Source organism: Eublepharis macularius, chromosome 4 (genome assembly GCF_028583425.1).
Source record: "Eublepharis macularius isolate TG4126 chromosome 4, MPM_Emac_v1.0, whole genome shotgun sequence".
Taxonomy (NCBI): Eukaryota; Metazoa; Chordata; class Lepidosauria; order Squamata; family Eublepharidae; genus Eublepharis; species Eublepharis macularius.
Genome location: NC_072793.1, coordinates 655895 through 675430, shown reverse-complemented (window position 1 = coordinate 675430; position 19536 = coordinate 655895).

The following is a 19536-nucleotide window of genomic DNA, read 5'->3' as shown; positions in this document are numbered from 1 at the left end:
TTAGCCCCTCACTGACCCAAATCCACCCCCAGCAGCCCCACACCCACCATAACCCCAGGAACAGGCTGGCCAGCCCTCCCCCTTTGGGAACTTCCTCTCTTTCCCAGGGCAAATCCGCATAGCCCAGGGGTGCCACAATGGGAACACTCCTGAGTGCCAACTCGTCCCTGGGAAAGAGCACCTGACCTGTCACACGGACAACCACCCCCTGACCCCCCCACCACCACCTACAGAGAAGGCTGGCCAGCCTGCCCCATTGTTCCCAATGATGGGAACCAACCTCACATCAAAGAAGGGAACACACACACAATGATTCAAGCTTAAAAAAACTTTATCACTTTCAAAGTACAATAGGTCAACAAATCACAACATATCACACTAATTGTCCCCCACACAAAAGCACCACGCAATTAACTACACATCAGAGAAGCTTAAAATTTTTTTTTTTTTAACAAACTCTAAAATTTTAGCACTGAATCGGGTTATACAGTAGGAGTGCACAACAGGGCATGAAAACAGAAGTCCCATAGACAAAATTAACACAACCTATCTCAAATCACAGATTCAACAAAACCTTAACAAGAGCTTTGAAAAAACCCACATTTCAAGAACTTCTTAAATTCACACATCAGAAGGGCACAAATGGGCATTAAAACAGCAATGCTTGCAGCGAGTCACACAACACACAAACATAACACACAACCAACTCAATTAATATTAGACAATCAGTAAAACTTGAAACCAGCATTTCAAGATGTGTGTTGCACGGGGGCGGGGAATGGGTCAAAAACACTTTCTGTCTTGGACAGATGTAGGCAACATGGCAGCAGGGCACAACCACAGGCAGGACAGCATTGTCTTAGACTCTGAGTTGGAAAATAACACAACTATCATGAAATAAAATACTAATTTGCTCATCCCCTCAAGACCTCCTCCATTACAACAAAACACAACACAAAAAGACTTCTTCTCTTTCACAATTTCTCTGTTTCCAGGCACGTGAGCCCATCTGTCAACCACCTCTCCATCACCAAACTTAATTGGGGGGAAACCACTGCAACAAGTTCCAGCAGAACCAATGTCATTTCCTTGGGCTATGCTTTTGGTTCAGCAACACAAAGCTGGAGCTGGCACTGCCAAGGTATAGAACACTGGTATTTGTGGGGCGGTGTTGCAGAGCTCCCCCTCCCAGCCTCAGCATGTTACTGGAAACATCTATGAGACATCATCATTGGCTGGCGCCCATCCCCAACTCTCCCCGCTTCCCCCCCCCCCAAGCAAACCAAACAGCAACATTATAATTTTTTTTTTGGTTTTTCTTTTTTATATATATAGAAAACTAACATTTGAACTCTCAACAAACATTTCAACTTTTTTTTGGTTTTTTTTCTTTTGTAAAAATCTTCAACACTGAAAAACATTTTAAACATTCCAAACAGAAGGCTACAGTTTCCCATTCCCTAATCCCCACCTAAGCAATCCCTATCTAACCTATTTCTCCCTCCAGTGGCAATACATGTTTCTGGGGCATTATTTTTCAGAAAAAATTTGGTCCCACAGGGTCTGTCTCAGTGCTGGGAGAAGTTTTGAATTCCCTTGGGGTGGGGGCTTCAAATTGCTGGGGGGATTCCCATTGCCACTAGTTCCTAACCACCCTCCCTCTACTGGCCGGTTTTAACTGCGTCTACAGGGTTTTATGCAGGGGAGAGCACGATTCCAAAGGATTGGACTCGCAGAGGATGCAGGCCACAAGTTGGGCTCACCTCAGTCACTCTGGAAGTCCAGTCCTGAGAAATCGAAGAGGCGAGAGTTGACCTTCAGGAAGGTCAACTGCTCGACTCTCCATGGGAGAAGGCGAGTGCGATGTGGGCCGACAATGTCGCCCGCATGTGAAAAGACGCGCTCGCTCTCCACGCTCGTCGGAGGGCATGAGAGCAGCCGCTGCGCCTCGAGGGAGAGGTCCAGCCAGACCGACTCCTTCTTGGCCCAGTAGCCGAGCGGATTGGTGGAGAGAGACTCGTAGGGCTCCGCGAGGTAGTCCCTGACCATTGCCTCCGCCGGATCCTCTCATGGTCCTCACAACCCCAGAGGGGACAAGGGCCCACCGGAGCAGCTCCATCTCCATCGGCACTCTGGTGGTGGCCACGGGGGGGGGGGGCTGCGCAGAGGGGGCGTCAGAGGGACCCGCACGGCAGGGCCCCTCTTGCGTCCCCCCTGTCGACAGGCGTCCCCTCGCGGCCTGCCTGCGTCTCACCCAAGAGCAGAGCCCATCTCTGGCTTGGGTGAGGTTCCCGTCCCGCTCGGTGAAAGTGCCCTTTATGCGCGGGTCACACATGGTCGCCAACATGTATGACTCGTCCTGTGTGAGAGGAGTTAGCCTGGCAGCTATGCCAAGCTGCAGCCTTCTCACCAGAGCGCGCACCGTTGGAACAAGGTCAGCACGGGGCGTGACCCGGTCTGCAAGGGTGGCCAGATTCCTCTGGAGCGTGTGCACCAGGGGAATGACCGGACCGAGGGTCGCCGTGTCTGACGAGACCGCCACAGTGAAGTCCTTGAAGGGCTTCAGGACCTCCACTGTCTGGGTGACGGTGAGCCAATCCTCCCGGCTGAACTCACCCACCTGACTCGCACTGCAGCTCTCGGAGAGCCACGCGTGGAGTGCGGCCTGCTGCTCCACCAAGCACTCAAGCATGGCGCAGGTGGAGTTCCAGCGAGTGCTAACGTCAGTGATCAGAGCGTGCTCTGGCACACCTGTCCTGCCCTGTGTCTGGCGCAGTTCGTGCGTGGACTTCACGCTGCGCGAGAAGTGACCTGTGAGCCTCCGACATTTCTGGATCAGTAACTGGAGTTCACGAGTCCGGGTATCACGGGGTTCCTTTGAGGAGCCCAACCCCAGCGCGTCTCTCACCACTAGGTGAAGCTTGTGAGCCGCACAGTAGACACACTCTCGGCTCACTAGACGCACTGCCGCCCTCATGTTCTTGCCACCATCCGTCACCATGCATCCCATGGTGGCGGGTCCCTGGCCTACCCACTCTTCCAACTGTCTCCTTAAGGTGGCAGCGATGTTCTCCGCCGTGTGGGACACGTCAAGCACCTCGGCGTGAAGCAAGGCCTTGCAGTAGCCGGCCCGGCGGTCTCCCATCCGTCCCTGGCTAGCTGTGCTAGGCACCTCCCCCAGCCCCCACCCACAATCGCCTCAGGTTCCCACCAGTGAGCAGTAAGCGAGAGGTACGCTTGCTGCACACTTGGGCAGGTCCAGATGTCGGATGTGAAGTGCACAGTTCTCCCGGCAACCCGGGACAGCTGTGCCTTCACATGGTCCCTGGCAGCCCTGTAAAACGAGGGCACCACCGATCTGCTCAACTTTGTGCGAGCAGGGATGGCGTACCAGGGAAAGAAATCGTGGAGCAGCCCTGAGAAGCCGAAGTCTTCTACTATGGAAAACGGTCTCCCATCCACTGCTACCATGTTGACGATGTGGCGCGTGAGGCGCTGGCCCACCCTACGGATCCCCTCTCTGGGCACACTAGGGCCCGGCATACCAAGCATCTCCGGGAGAGAGGCTTGGCGTCCCTCTCCTGCAGGAACCTTTGGGGGGAGAGCACCAGAGTGTCAGACTATGGCTAAATAAGGCTCTCACTACAGGGTTCCCTTTAGAAGCAAACACAAGTCCATTGTTTGAAAAAGGAAACTTTACTGCAGAAAAGGTCCATTATAGTCCACTGTCCTGAATAGGAGACTCAGGATGGTACATGATCATTGTTACCAATGAAGAGCAAGCATAAGGTACAGAGTAACAATACCCATCTGGATTAGCCTCCCCCCCACAGTTCTCAAAACAACATCTCTCAGTCCTGGGAAGCTGCTCTCCTTCAAGGCCAATGCTTGGTGGAACGGTGTTAGACAAAACAGTCTCCTCCAGTGGGAATGCTGCCTGGGAACTGGTGCACCTGGGGAGAAAGCACTTAGACACTAGAAGCATTAGAAAATGGAGTCAGTACAGTTTAGGTATACACTGGACCTGACATTCTGCCCCCCTTAAAACAGATCCCCCCCTGGTTTATATGGGTAGCGAGTATGAAAAGCTTTGGTTAATCTAGGAGCATGAACATGTGCAGAGTTCACCCATTCATCGTAACCAGAATCAAAGTCCTTCCATCTAATGAGGTAAAAAAGCTGATTTCGCTTGAGTTTAGAGTCCAAAATTTGTTGTACCTCATAGTGTATTTGGTCGTCAATTAAAGTTGGAATGGGTGGAGCTTTGAGGTGCCATTTGTTGTCGGTGGGAGCCCTCTTTAAAAGACTGACATGGAACGTATCATGCACATGGCGCAGGTTCTTGGGTAAAGTTACAGCAACAGTCACTTTATTTATTATCTTGCGCACGGGAAAAGGTCCCAGGAACTTCAGAGCGAGTTTGCGGCTTGTCTGAGCTAGCTTCAGGTTCTTTGTGGAAATATACACATGATCTCCAGGTTGTAATTCCCATTCGGCCACACGATGGCGATCAGCGTATTTTTTGTAATCCAGTTTGGCTTTTTCAAGGTGTTTCTTAATAAGAGTCCATTGATGCGCTGCCTCCCCCCACCATGAAGACACATCTGGTAATTTGGAGGAGTGGAGAGGGGGAGCGTCCAACGGGAAGGGATTGAAGTGGGTTCCATAGACAATTTTGAACGGGGCCTCTCCCGTTGATGCGTGTACACTGTTGTTATATGAGAATTCGGCTAGAGGGAGAAGGTCCACCCAATTATCTTGTTGAAAATTAATGTAGCAACGAAGGAACTGTTCTAGTATCTGGTTTGTTTTTTCGGATTGTCCGTCGGTTTGTGGGTGGTGGCTTGAGCTGATACCTTGCTCAATATTCAACATTTTCAAAAGCTCCCGCCAGAAGTTGGCAACGAACTGTCCGCCGCGATCCGAAATCACCTTGGACGGAAAAGAATGTAATTTTACGATGTGTTTTAAAAACAAATCCGCTAGTTTCCGAGCGGAGGGTATAGCAGTACAGGGGATAAAATGAGCTTGTTTGGAGAACAGATCTACCACAACTAAAATGCAATTATGTCCTTTGGAAATGGGTAGATCAGTGATAAAGTCCATAGATATTATTTCCCAGGGTCTGTTTGGCGTTTCCAATGGTTGCAGGAGACCCGGAGGTTTTCCTTTCCTGGTTTTGGCGCTGAGGCAAACGGGGCAGGAACTAACATATTGGGAAATGTCTTTGCGCATGCCCGGCCACCAGAATTGCCTTTGGATTAGATGCAAAGTTTTCAGATACCCATAATGACCGGCAGTGGGAGCATCATGACAGCGCTGCAAGACCTCCAGCCTGAGGCTGTTTGGGACATAAAATTTGCTCCCAGCTAGCCAATCCCCGTGTGGGGATTGGGTCAGTTTGTTTCGCGGAGCTTTATCCCCCTCCTTCTCCACTTCAGTTTTAAGTTTCGATTTCCACTCCTGGTTGGCCGGGAGGGGCGGCTTGGCACGACTGCGAGTAGTCACCACGCCCCCAAGTTGCGTAGGCGAGAAGACCGTGTCGACAGTCTCCTCCCGTTTGCTCTTATGTTGGGGCATGCGCGATAGGGCGTCCGCCAAAAAGTTAGTTTTGCCCGGGAGATAATTTAGAGTGAAGTTGAATTTGGAAAAGAATTCCGCCCATCGCAATTGCTTGGCATTCAGTCTGCGTGGGCTTCGGAGGGCCTCTAGATTTTTATGATCCGTCCAAACCTCGAAAGGGTATCGCGCCCCCTCCAGCCAATGTCTCCAGTTACTAAGGGCTGCTTTTACTGCAAAAGCCTCCTTCTCCCACACATTCCAATTCCTTTCCGCCTCCGAAAATTTCCTAGACAAGAATGCACAAGGCCGCAATCTTCCATCCTCCCCCTTCTGTAGTAAAACCCCCCCTATCGCCGTATCGCTGGCGTCGACTTGTACTACGAAAGGGGATTGTTCGTTGGGGTGGGAGAGGACGGGTTCCGTTACAAATTGCTTTTTTAGGCATTCGAAGGCAGTTTGGCAATCGGGGGTCCATTGCAGTTTGGAGGAGGGTTTTTTAGCTTGGTCCCCTTTAGCTTTTGTTTTCAGCAATTCGGTTAAGGGGAGTGTGATTTGGGCGAAGTTTGCTATGAAGTCTCTATAGAAGTTGGCAAAACCCAGTAAGGATTGCAGTTCTTTACGGGTGGTGGGTGTTTGCCAGTCTTGGATCGCTTGTATTTTGGCTGGATCCATTTTTAGACCCTCTTGGGAGATACAATACCCGAGGTAAGTGAGTTCGGTTTTATGGAATTCACATTTGGACAACTTGATGGGCAGTTTATTCTTCATCAAGGTGGCCAGGACCTTTTGTACCATTTGAATATGTTCTTCCTCAGTATCCGAATAAATTAAAACATCATCAAGGTACACCACCACCCCTTTGTACAGAAATTCGTGTAGAACTTCGTTTATCATGGACATGAATACAGACGGGGCTCCCGTCAATCCAAAAGGCATAACTAAGTATTCATATTGTCCGAGGGGCGTATTAAACGCGGTTTTCCACTCATCCCCTGCCTTGATACGAACGTGGAAGTAAGCATCTTTTAGATCTAATTTCGTAAAGATCTTACCTTGGGCCACGACGTTGAGAAGGTCTCGGATGAGCGGTATAGGATAGGCGTTGTTGGTGGACACTGCATTCAGTCCTCGGAAATCCGTGCACAGTCGGAGTCCCCCATCCTTCTTTTTTACGAAGAGAACTGGAGCGGCGTGGGGGCTAGTGGCTGGACGGATGAACCCTCGTTGGAGGTTGGTGTCGATGAATTTCCAGAGCTCTTCGCGTTCATGGAGACTCATGGGGTAGAGTTGTCCTTTGGGCAGTGAGGCTCCGGGCAAAATTTCTACCGCACAGTCCGTTCGTCGGTGCGGGGGTAGAGTATCAGCTTCCTCCTCAGAGAAAGCATTTAGAAAAGGCCAGTACGGTTCGGGTATTTGATTGACTTCTTCTTGGGTGAGAAGGGCCTTTTCATTATGAGTTGGATCTTCGCCCCAGTTTTGATTCCAACGGTGATTTGTACAGTTGGCATGACTGAAGGTAATACATCCTTGTGCCCAGTCTATGTAGGGATTGTGATCACATAGCCATTTGCTGCCTAGAATTAACGGGTACTTGGCAGTAGAGCTGATGACGAAGGACCTCTTCTCCCAATGTGGTCCCATGCCTGTAATCACTGGGATGGTTTCAGTTGTGACAGGGTTCATGCTGGTACCATCCATTTGCTCAAAGATCACTGGATTTTGTAAATCCCGAGTTGGTAAAACTAGTCCATTGACTAGAGCTGGGGCGATGATGTCTCTCGAACAGCCTGAGTCAATAAGGGCTTGCACCCGTATGTGCATCTTCCTCTCTGGGTTGATTAGAGTCACTGGCATAAATAAGATGGACCCAGGCGGCCGGTTCCGTGCAGGAACTGGCTTGGGGCGGATCTGTCGCTTGGGCCCTTTTACGACAGATCCATCTCGTTTCCCGACTGGGGGCTTTCTGGATTGACTTCTGCGGTTGGGGAAGCGGGGTCGTATTCCATAACCTCTTCCGCTTCTAGCCCTCTCTCTGAGGTTGGCCTTTGGGAAGCGCCGCGGCCTCTATTCGCTCGTGGTGCGGGAATCGGACGTTGGAGATTAGGAAACGGAGCAAGGGTTGGACGCCGTAGTTGAAGCGGAGGTCTTTGCACAGGTCGGTAGGGGCATTGTGCTGCAAAGTGACCAGCTTGTCCGCATTGCAAACACAGCCCTTGTTGCCATCTAGCATCTCTCGCTCCACGGGTGGCGTAGCCAGCTCCCCGTCCTCCCTTCTGTAAAGTCAAAGGTTTTCTTTGTCCCGTTTGTTGTTGTTGTTCAACCAAACGGACTTCTAAAATGCGATTCTCCACTTCGCACACAAGTTGGATCCAACCCAACAGCGTGGGGGGATTGTCTTGCATGAGGGCTCTGTCCAAAAGTCTCGGGTTAAGTCCTTGTTTGAACAGAATAATCTTGGTGGACTCCTCACACCTAGGGCACTTGGCTGCTAACTGCTGGAATTTTGTGACATAGTCTCTTGCTGACATGCTGCCTTGTTTGATGGCTTGTAATTCTGTTCGGGCCCGGGTTTCTTCTAAGGGGTCTTCATATTGTGCTCGGATAGCATCCACTAACCCCTGGAGAGTATCGAGTTCTGGGGCCCCAACGTTATATAGTCCTACATACCAATCTGCTGCCTTGCCCTGTAAGCGAGATCCAAGATGTTCAATTTGACTGGCCTCACTGCCGAAAAGGTGTCCCCACCGGTTGAAAAACTGTACCACTTGCACCAAGAAAAATCCCAGTTTGGAGGGATCCCCATCGAAGGTGGCTTCCAGTTTCACCCAGCCCATCGGGAGTTCTTGTCTCGGAGCAGGTGCTGGGTAGAAGTCCATCGGCAGTCTTAATTGCGCCTGGGGCGCGGGAGGAGGTAACTGGAGTCTCGGTTGGGGCAACGGTGGCGGCTGTACTGGCGGCGGTTGAACCGGCGGAGGTTGGGCCGGCGGTGCTGGTGGAGGTTGCCGTGGTTGAGCTGCCGGGGGTGGTCTCGGTTGGGCCGGAGGCTGCAGTGGCGGGCGAGCAGGTGGCGGCAGCCTTGGTCGGGCTGGTAACACGGGAGGCGTTGGCGGTAGCTGTCGAGGTGGAGGAGGCTGGGGTGGTTGAGTGGAGATCGGCCGCTGAGGAGGGGGTTGGAGGTGTCGTAGTGGTGCAGGTCTTCCCGGTTGACTCGGGGGTGGTAAGGCGGGCTGGTCCTGTGGCTGCTGCAACAGTATGAGCTGCGGTCGAGGTGAGAGGGGCCGCAGCAGCGAGGGTCGGACGGGTGGAAGGCCGCGCGGGCTTGCCCCTGCGGGCGTCGTTATTCTGGGAAGTAAAGACTGGCTTCGTAGCGCTGGTAGACCGTCTCCCGAAGGTTGCCCGATGGGAACAGTTTCTTGCGGTTGACGAGGGGCTTCCTCCTCGGATGGAGCCGCGTGTGCTCCCGATTGGTCCGGCCGGACCGTTATAGAAGAAGTACGGGGGGGTATCACCGGTGTATCACTTGGCTTTTCTTCCCCTTCCGTAGGCCTCTCAACTGGAGTCTCGTCTGGCGGTACATCCCCTCCCGAGTTAGGAGGTTCGGTGGGAGTCCCTCCGGGTGGCTCAACCGGGTTATCGCCTCTCGGTGGAATTTCCTGCTGTTTGGGAAATTCCTTGGGTTGTTCTTCCAATGCGCCAGAGTCGGTAACCCCCTCGCCGGTAGGTGACGACCGTTGCTGGACTTCCTCCACCGGATAGGAGATGACACTTTGGAGGGTAGCTATCTGTATCGCCATCTCTTCAGGAGACAGTCTCTCTCCTGCTCCCATTGCAGAAATTAAATGAATGGCATGAGCCAAACTTTCTTCCATATCCATCAGTTTAGCTTCTAACTGTTGCATCCGACTTGGCCCCGGTTGCTCGCTCATGGAACCTCCATTCGTTGCACTCACCGGGGAAAAGGGGCCCCAAGGAGGAGGGTCCCCTTGAACGACTCGCGATCTCGCAGCTAGGATTCCCTTGGCCATACCCGTCACTGCCGAGATGCTGGTATCTACCGCATAGGTGCGACCTTGTATCTGCTCCCAACTTTGTTCAGGAACTTCCGTTGGCTCTTTCCACGGAGCAAGTTCGGAATAATCCCAGCTCAGGACGCCGCGGCGGGACGTGTCCCCCTCCGTCTGCTCGAACGTCCTGTTCCAATATCGCCATGGTTGGCTGCTATCTAGCTCAGGGACGGTTTCCAGGCTTCGGCGTCCGTCCATCGAAGCTCGCGGATGTAGTCCACCTGCCCGGCGCTCTCTCGTTTCTCGGGGTCTGGCTCCCCACTCCGACGGGGTGGGTACCGAGATCAAGGGGAGAGCGGTCGCTTTCGGCCTTGCCCCAAGGTCGCCTTCGGTCTCGCCCCGAGCACTGAGGTCGATGAGAGGCGGGGTAGAAGTGGAGGCTCCGATCCCGTTCCCGGCTGCTCCCAGCTCCTGGGAGTCTTGGGCTTGCACAGGTTGATTGTCGGGAGACGCATACGGATCAAACAAAGGATCCCTGTCCGGGACAACCTTGGATTCCGCTGGGCCCGACTCAGACATGATTGGTAACAAAATGTCAGACTATGGCTAAATAAGGCTCTCACTACAGGGTTCCCTTTAGAAGCAAACACAAGTCCATTGTTTGAAAAAGGAAACTTTACTGCAGAAAAGGTCCATTATAGTCCACTGTCCTGAATAGGAGACTCAGGATGGTACATGATCATTGTTACCAATGAAGAGCAAGCATAAGGTACAGAGTAACAATACCCATCTGGATTAGCCTCCCCCCCACAGTTCTCAAAACAACATCTCTCAGTCCTGGGAAGCTGCTCTCCTTCAAGGCCAATGCTTGGTGGAACGGTGTTAGACAAAACAGTCTCCTCCAGTGGGAATGCTGCCTGGGAACTGGTGCACCTGGGGAGAAAGCACTTAGACACTAGAAGCATTAGAAAATGGAGTCAGTACAGTTTAGGTATACACTGGACCTGACACAGAGGAGCCTGCCTCCTTCTGGCTAGCTGGCGGCCGTGTGGCGCCACTTGAACCCTCCTCCCAAAGAAGCACCGCCCGGTGGTGCCTCCTCATGTGGTTCCTCATCCCAGATGTGGTGAGATGCCCAGCATCTCTGCCACGGCTGACCTGCATCCTACAATGCCAGCACTAGGCTGCTCGGGTATCCTCTGTTGTCTGGAAGTGCTTCCAGATTTCGGAGCAAGTGGACGGCCCACGCTTCTCAGGAGAAGCACTTTCGGGCCCACCCTGAGGCACCTCCTGTGAGGTGCTCTGGCTGGACACACTGTGTCCCACTCTCGGCCGGGCAGGTGGGGATGGACGAGGCTGAAGGGGCAGAGATGTGGGCTCTTCCACCACAGTCTCTGCCTCTTCCTCCTGCATCCTCTCCTCCTGCACAGCTGCGAGAGGCCTGCTGCTGGCCTCAGAGGAAACTGTGGTGGACCGCCACAGGGGGGGTCTCACGGGCAGTTCCTCCAACATCCTCCGGGTTCCTGGGGTGATCGTGAGGGATGGAAATGTCACATGCCCCACGTCCATCCCAGGAGACACCACATGCTGCCCCTCCTCCAGCAGCTGGCTTGCAACCACTGGAGGAGGAGGAGCCTCAGCAGCAGACCCCCGCCCAGTGCCAACCCCTGCCTCACGCACCCGGGTTGGGGGTGGCCCTCCAGCAGCTGCCTCAGGAAAGAGAGTCTTGCGGACCCTCTTCCTGTCACCAGAAGCCAGGCTGGTGAATGGCAGCAGCGCAGGGGAGGGCCTCCTCCGCTCAGATGCGGGGGCTGCTGCAGCAGTCCCCCTCTCCCCCCACATCTCCCATCTAGATTTCTCCCTAGCCTTTCCCCCGGGGCCCCTCTCTGCTTTCCTCTCTGACATACTTTCCCCTCCCGAAATCTACACTAAACTGGTCAGAAAACCTTGAGAAAACAAAGGTCAACTTTGTTTTCAAGACCTAACTTTCCTGCTCTAAATCTGTGCTTCTAGTGGCTCTGTGACTTGGAGATGGACTATCAAGTGCCTTTTTAAGCAACCCTATTTATGTCGGGGAACCTGAACCTGCCAAACAGCTGAATTCCTCCGGAATTGAGCTGGCCCTAAACCCCAGTAGGTGACAGACAGCCTTAGACACTCACACACTAGTATGCCCGGGCCGGCCTGGCACCACCACAGGTGCCAGAGATGGGCAGTGGAACCCTAGTTATGAGGGCACTAATGGGAAGCCTATTGATAGCTATTCCAAATGTGTATATTTATTGAATTCAATCCTAACTCTCACTCACTAATGCTTTTCCTGCTGATTCCCTATTTAATTTTTTTTAAAAAACTATGCTTGGTTTTCCCTATCGATTATGTTGAGGGCTATTAGCCACTTAACACCTACCAACTGGCCTACCTACCTAAGACACTATTTAGTGGGAACAATGTTTCTGTGGTGTGTCGGTGTGGGGTGTGGATGTGGTGATCTGAATATGAGCCTTCCCCCTCCCAAGCTAGCAGGAACCCACCCCTAAGCCCACCCAAATGTTAACCCAGACTCACAATCAAAGAGAGTCCAGTAGCACCTTTCAGACTAACCAATTTTATTGTAGCATAAGCTTTCGAGAATCACTCTTCGTCAGATGCATGGAGGGCCAAAAGAGACTGGTCAGATATAGAGGAGGAGAGGGGAGGGCGGAGTAGATGCAAACAACTCCTTCTGATATGGAGATGTAAACAGCTCCTTCTGATATGGAGATCAGTTTGCTTCTGTAAAGGTTCAGAGGAGTTAGCCGTGTTAGTCTGTAGTCGCAAAATCAAAAAGAGTCCAGCAGCACCTCCAAGACCAACCAATTCCACTGCAGCACAAGCCTTCGAGAATCACAGCTCTCCCCGCCAGATGCTTCTGACGAAGAGAACTGTGATCCCCGAAAGCCCACGCCAGGTGCCACTGGACTCCCCTTGATCCTGCTTCTGTAAAGGAAATCAGTTACCTGTGATAATGAGATAACCATTCATAGTCCCTATTCAGTCCCAGCTTGACAGAGTCAAATTTACATATGAATTCCAATTCAGCAGCTTCCCGTTGGATTTTGTTTTTGAAATGTTTCTGTTGAACTACAGTGACCTTTAAGTCTTTGATAGAAGTTATGCTTGTACTTGCACTTATTTACAAGTATATACATTAACCTTGAAGGAGTAGACCGAAACAGGTCTACTCTTGGGGGTAACGTTGTCTCCCCAAAGACAATCACAATTCCTTTTTCTTTTTCCATCCATTTCCAAAATGCTCTGTGGCAGAACAGCCCCACTGAATCACGAGCACTGCCCTTTCTTGCCTTCTGGGTTGCCTAGTCTCCATCTGCCACGTGCCCCCCACATGGTACCCACCCCAACCTTCAGAGGGGCTTTCACTCCATCTCTCATGTGCCTGCTGCCGCCTCTTGGCCCTAGTGGGAATTGCCCATTCCCCTGGGCAGGTTTGCCACTTTGAGCCCTGCCTTGAGCCCAATCTCTTGCTACCCAGAGCATGGTTACCACAGGGACTGTTTACTGCCCTTGTGCACCACTGGGGGAATCAGTCAATTGCCAATAGAGCACACCCTTCCCATGGTACCTGCTTTAGATTGCACAGCTGAGCAGTGGTAATCTATGGCATGGAGAACAGCTACCAGCATTTAAGAATTTAAAAATATATATTAAAGAAAACAGAAATCTGTGCACACTCACACTTTAAGCATAGCACCAAAGCTAGCAAGCAAACTCAAAAAGAAGTAAGTAAAACCACAGTTCCTCTTTCCCTCCCATTGTACATGTCTAACTTAGAGTCTTTCTACACAATACATATTACACAAAGATCAAGTGAAAGATCTTATACTTGTTCTCCCATTGTCGATACACATGCACCCCTGGGAAGACAAAGTACACTTGAATAAAGACCACACAGAAAGGAAGTCACTTGAGCGTCCCCATGCAAGATGTCTTGTGTAGAGAGACTCTTAGACCTTCTGTTTAGGCAGGTTTTCTGTCTTAGAAAGTTCCAGCTTACTGAGCGGTTCTCATACATCTCCCGATTCACGCCTTCAGCCTCTACATGGTCAATGGCCTCCACTTGCAAGAGGCCAGATCTCAGCAGCTTCCAGCTCAAATCAGCCAAAGAGACCCTCTTCCCTATGCCAGGAGGTTTTATTCTCTCCCTTTGCCCACCTCCCAGGCAGGTCAAAGTTACAGGTCAAAGAGGCTTTTTATGGAGGTTCCAGGAAGAAATCTTTCTGGCATTTTAGTCCTCCAAGTCTCTCCCCCCCCCCACACACACACCTGGAAGGGTAAGCTTCTAGTAGAAAGCCTTCTGGCCACACCTGCATGACTAAAGCCCAATGCTAGCACTTGACTTTTCCACTCCCCTCCTACTTGTCATTAAAAGACACTTTTTAAACTGAAGTGACGGTTTTGACACAGTCCAAATAAAAGCATTTCTCAACACACTGAAAAATCCCTTCACTTCAAGCAGCCGCCAGCCACAAAAAGCCATTAATGATGCCTTCAGCAATCAGCTGTATGAAAGTGAAAACTTGATTTACAGATCCAAACTAAGGAGGGAGCAGCTCTCTAGAAAATTCAAGTCACTTGAATGATGAGGCACTGGATCCTGTCAACCCTTTGTGCCCTTCCATTAGCAGAATGGGGCTTTCCAGAACTGCCCCCCTCCTTCAGTAGCCCGTTTATATCCCTGATTCACTAAATGCAATCCCAGCGGCATTTTAAAAAGAACAAACCTGCATGGAGAGGAGACAAATTGAAGCAGAGATGCTACAGCAGGGGTTTTCCAGCTCAGCCTTCCTGTCCCAGCCCAGCTCCATTCTCCGCCACGGAGCGCCAAATACTCATTTGTGAGGGTAATGTTTTTGGCATCACCGGCTTCCCTGTTTTAATTACTGCCACTTGGCAACTCAGCACACTAGACCACGACACAAAAACCCTCACACCCTGTTGCTTCCCAGATAGAACGAAGGAAGGAGAAAATTAATTAAGCATTTCAACTCCTCTGAGTCAGTTTCACTCTGCGGTCATTGTTCTCACTTCTACACAGCCAAGAAATTGCTGGCAGTCATAAATTGCTCATGTCTGGATGCCTCTAGCTCCATTTCTGCGTTTTCCATATTTTTAATACCAGGAGTGTCCATTTTTAAAAATGAATTAAAATTGGAGGCACATTTTATTGTTACACTCGTATATATTTTTCTCATTTAGTCCCCAGAACAATAGGCCGGCAGCCTCCAAGCAACTACAGAATAGCCAGATGGAAACTGCATTCCAGGCTCCTCTTTTCTTGCTGCCCGGTGCACGAGGGGTCAGGCCCTGCTTCTGAAGCAACTGTGATTCCTGCTTCCCCCACCCCCAGTAGCTGGAGCATCCTTCCTCCCTGCAACGAGATGATATCCCTGGTCATATATTGTCTGGGAATGGGCAGGGGGGGGGTCAATACTGTCAGCAGCCACTTGGTCCAAGAGTCATAGAACATTTGCTAAAATAAGTAGCTGGCTTATTTTATCAAGGCATACAGACAGTTTGGGACTTCAGCAGACAGTTTGGGACTCACTGACATATCCAGACTGCTTGTATCGATAGTCACTAGAGTACATGAAGGGGAGGGCTTTTTTAAAAAATGCAAATCTATCTTTAATTCCAAGTTAAGGAGCAGATTAATAAAATTAATCCCATGCTTTAAAAACAAAAGATTAATTCCATGCTTTTTTATATGGTCCTGCTTCCGGGGCATCATTTGACTCAATACTCTAGCTGAATTTTTCCTTCCATTTGACTTTGCTAATGACATTTGACTCTGCACAAACACACGCTGAGGAGATCTGTAAATGACTCTAGCCTGGGAACATTGCTGAGCACACCTGAGCACACGACAGCCCCATACGCAGGACTCCCCCATGGGCGGAGAGGGACAGCGGGTCTGAGCACACTGGCCCCACTCCCCCACCCACGCGATGGTTGGCTTGTTGCCACAGTGCCGATGTGTGGGGACGGGGCCCATGTGTATATTTCCTTTCTGTGCTGTTTTCTGAACATCGGCCATCACAGGGAGAGAGCAAGTGTATGGACACTGCATCCAAACGCTTGTGGGGTTGTGCTTGTGGGGGCACAGGGCATGGCCAACGTGTCCACTCTCCTTCTCTGTGCATTCAGTCAATGGGCAAGGAGGTATAGAGGACTAAAGGCTGTGATCAATCTGGCAGAAGAACAGAGATATCCAGGTATTATTTGTGGCAAAAACTGAGACTAAAACATTCCATCCTTCATGAAGATTTTTGCCAATGCCAACAGCTCTGTCCCCTTCAGAGCAAAAATGTGTTTATGTGCCATCAAGTCACTTCTGACTTATGGAGACCCTATGAATGAAAGACCTCCAAAGGTCCTATCATTAATAGACTTGCTTAGATTCTGCAAACTGGAAGATGTTGCTTTTTTTATTGAGTCAAACCATCTCATTTTGGATCTTCCATTTTTCTTACTGCCTTCAACTTTTCCTAGCACGCATGAATTTCCAGTGAGTCTTGTCTTCTCATGATGTGACCAAAGTACAATAGCTTTACTTTTGTAATTTTATCTTCTAGGGAGAATTCAAGCTTTTTTAAAAAAAATAATAATCAATGTTTTATTGAAAAAGAAAAGATAGACAGTAGAAAGTGCATAGAAACTTATATAAAATACAAAGCATTACATTTGAGTTACATTTGAGCTACGACATAAAAGCATATTCAAAAGATGTAACAACAAACTAGCTTATATAATAGTTCTCTTCCCCTCCCCTTGATTGCTTATACCCAAACTTTAATAATTTTTAATCCATAGTTTGTCTCGATATTATGATTACCTTAATTTGTCTTAGTTTCAACCTAAGTAATCAAAGAAATCTTTCCATTTTTTCTGGAATTCCAATATTGGTCTATTGTGCACATAGGAAGTTAATTTAGCCATTGCTGCATATTCATACAGTCAATCGATCCATTCATGGATATCAGGTCAAGAATCTGTTTTCCATTTAGCTGCACATAACAGTCTTGTGGCTGTCACCATATACCGGAAGAGATCTCCCTGTTCTTTTGTAATATTATTTGGTAAGATATTTAATAGCATATTTTTCAGGTTCAGCTCAAACCTGAACATGAAAATCTGCACTTCTTCGTGTATTTTATCCAATATCTTCTTGCTTCCTTGTATGTCCATCCCATGTGATAGGATGTTGCATCTGTACATTGACATTTCCAACACTGTCCACTATAATCCTTACTAATTCTCACAATATCTTTGGGCATAATATACCATCTAAAGAAAATGTTATACCATTTCTTTCTTAGTAATTGGTAATCTGTAAATGTAATATATTTGGTCCATAGACTTTCCCACTGATTCATGGAGATGGTTTCTCCAAAAATTTCCATCCATTTTACCATACAGTTTTTAATGTGTTCCATTTCTATGTGGTGTTGCAATAGAATTTTATAGATTTTTCCTAGTAAATGCTTCTGGTCACTGCTTATTTGTAATTCAAATTCTGCTTTTTCTCTTAATCTGCCACCTTTTTAGAGTTTCTTCTTTGAGCTTAGATACTATATGATAAAACATCAACCATGGAATATTAATATGTCATAAATTCATAACTAAACAGATCAATTCTGTTTCTAGTGGTGGCATCACAGGGAGCATTTATTGATCATATCAATGGCAAAATTGGTGGGCTCAATCTATTTCTGCATTGAAACCATATTTTAAGTAGTCCATCTCTTAGTATATGAAAGCTGTCTTGCTTTTGAATGGATTTTAGTGATTTCTTAAGCCACAAGTAGTTGAGAAATCCCTATTTAGCATCGGTTGTCTCCAGTTTAATGTGTCTTCTACTTGGATTTATAATCCAGTTGGTTATCCAAACCGATGCTACTGCCTGATGGTACAATTTAATATTCAGTACTGCCAGTCCTCCTTGGTTTTTTTCATTCTGTAATGCTTTAAATCTTATTCTTGGTTTCTTCCCTTTCCATATGAAATCATTTATTACTTTCTGCCACTGGTTTAGAATCTTTTGGTCTACGTGAATTGGCACCATTGGAAACAAAAAGTTCAATTTTAGTAATATGTTCATTTTAACAGCAGAAATTCTTCCCAACCATGAAATATTCTATTTTTCCCATCTTTGCAAATGTTCAGCAATGGTTGGTTGTTGTGGATTTTCCGGGCTGTATAGCCGTGGTCTTGGCATTGTAGTTCCTGACGTTTTGCCAGCAGCTGTGATTGGCATCTTCAGAGGTGTAGCACCAAAAGACAGAGATCTTTCAGCATCACAGTGTGGAGGAGATGTTTGCAGGTGATTTATATCTACTCAGAAAGGTGGGTTGGGCTGTGTCATCCTGTAAGAGTTTCCCAGGGTGTGGAATGCTAATGGAGTGCTAATGCTTCACTGTATCCTGAGGAGGTTCTTTTGCCTATGGATTGGTGCTTGATATGCTAATCTTCTCTGCAGGGCTATTGTAGGGTATAGAGTATTTTGTTAGCCTGGTGTTTTTCAGGACTGGAAACCATGCTGTACTCATTCTTAAAGTCTCTTCTTTCCTGTTGAAATTGTGCAGCGTACATTACTCAAGAGAAGACATCTATAACCTGGACGCTATATTCTTGTGGAAATTCTGGCTTTATATTGGACTATTAGGGCTTACAACCACCTTATGTACTGTTTACATGTACTGCTTGTAGAAATTTTGTGACTTGTATACCACTGTTGATGTCTAAAGGAAATTTTTGATTTCATACCATCGCTGACATTTGTCATATGACAGTTTGCATGATGGAACAATTCATATGATGGACTTATTTGCACTAAGCACTTTTAGCACCTTAAATATATGAATTTGGGATAATTGTTGATTGCATTTTCCTAAGGGCTCTTTGTATTTTATGCTTGTTTGGTGCCCTTGGGACAGCTCTTTTGTTACCTTTGGTTTCCGCTCCTAATACCAGCAGGATCAAGGTGGGGGGTGGGCATTGCCACCTTCTCCACCACTAATACCTGCTGGGTTAAGGCAGGGGAAGGCATTGCCCCCTACTCCATTCCTAATACCAGCTGGGTTAAGGTGGAGGATGGACATTGCCATCTGCTTCGCTCCTACCAGCTGGGTGAAAGCAAGAGGCAGGCATTGCCACCTGCTCCCATCCTGATCCTGGCCTGGGCTTCTCACCATGGCACATTTTCTGGAGGGACATGGTGCCTTGCCCAGTCTTCCCTCCATCGCAGCACCCTCTGGTGGTGCACCAGGGTATAAAGTGAGTTGTCTGAAATACGCTTAATTATATAGTAAGATGCTAATATTTCAAAAGGTGATGTCAGAATAAAATCAAGAGAGGATCTTTTAACAGAAGGATGTATTTGTCAATGGTTTACATATCTGCAAAAGGTGAAAAGATTTAAAGCAGATTAAGAGACAACAAAACTTTGAACAATTTAAGACTGGATTTGAGACAATTATGTACAAATGATGAATGTGTTATTGCAAAAATATATAAACTTGTGTTGAAACTGGAGACAGAAGAGCAAGTAAAAAATGTATGATTAAATGGCTAAAAACTTTGGGTATGATATATTAATGGAACAATGTGGTTAAAGGGATTGAAATTTATAAGTTATAAAGAGAATTTTTATAAGATGATGAATTGATGGTATATGACTCCTGAAAAATTGGCTAGAATGTATAAGGGTATATTGAATGTATGCTGGAAATGTTCTCAGCATGAAGGATTGTTCTCTCATATGTGGTGGTCTTGTAAGTTAGCAAAAACCTTTTGTAAACAAATAAAATTATTGATAGAGATTTTAAAGATTAAAGTGCAAATGAAACCTGAGACATTTTTATTGAGAATGATGGACCTTCAGTTGGAAAAAAGTGCCGGCACTCTCTTTTTA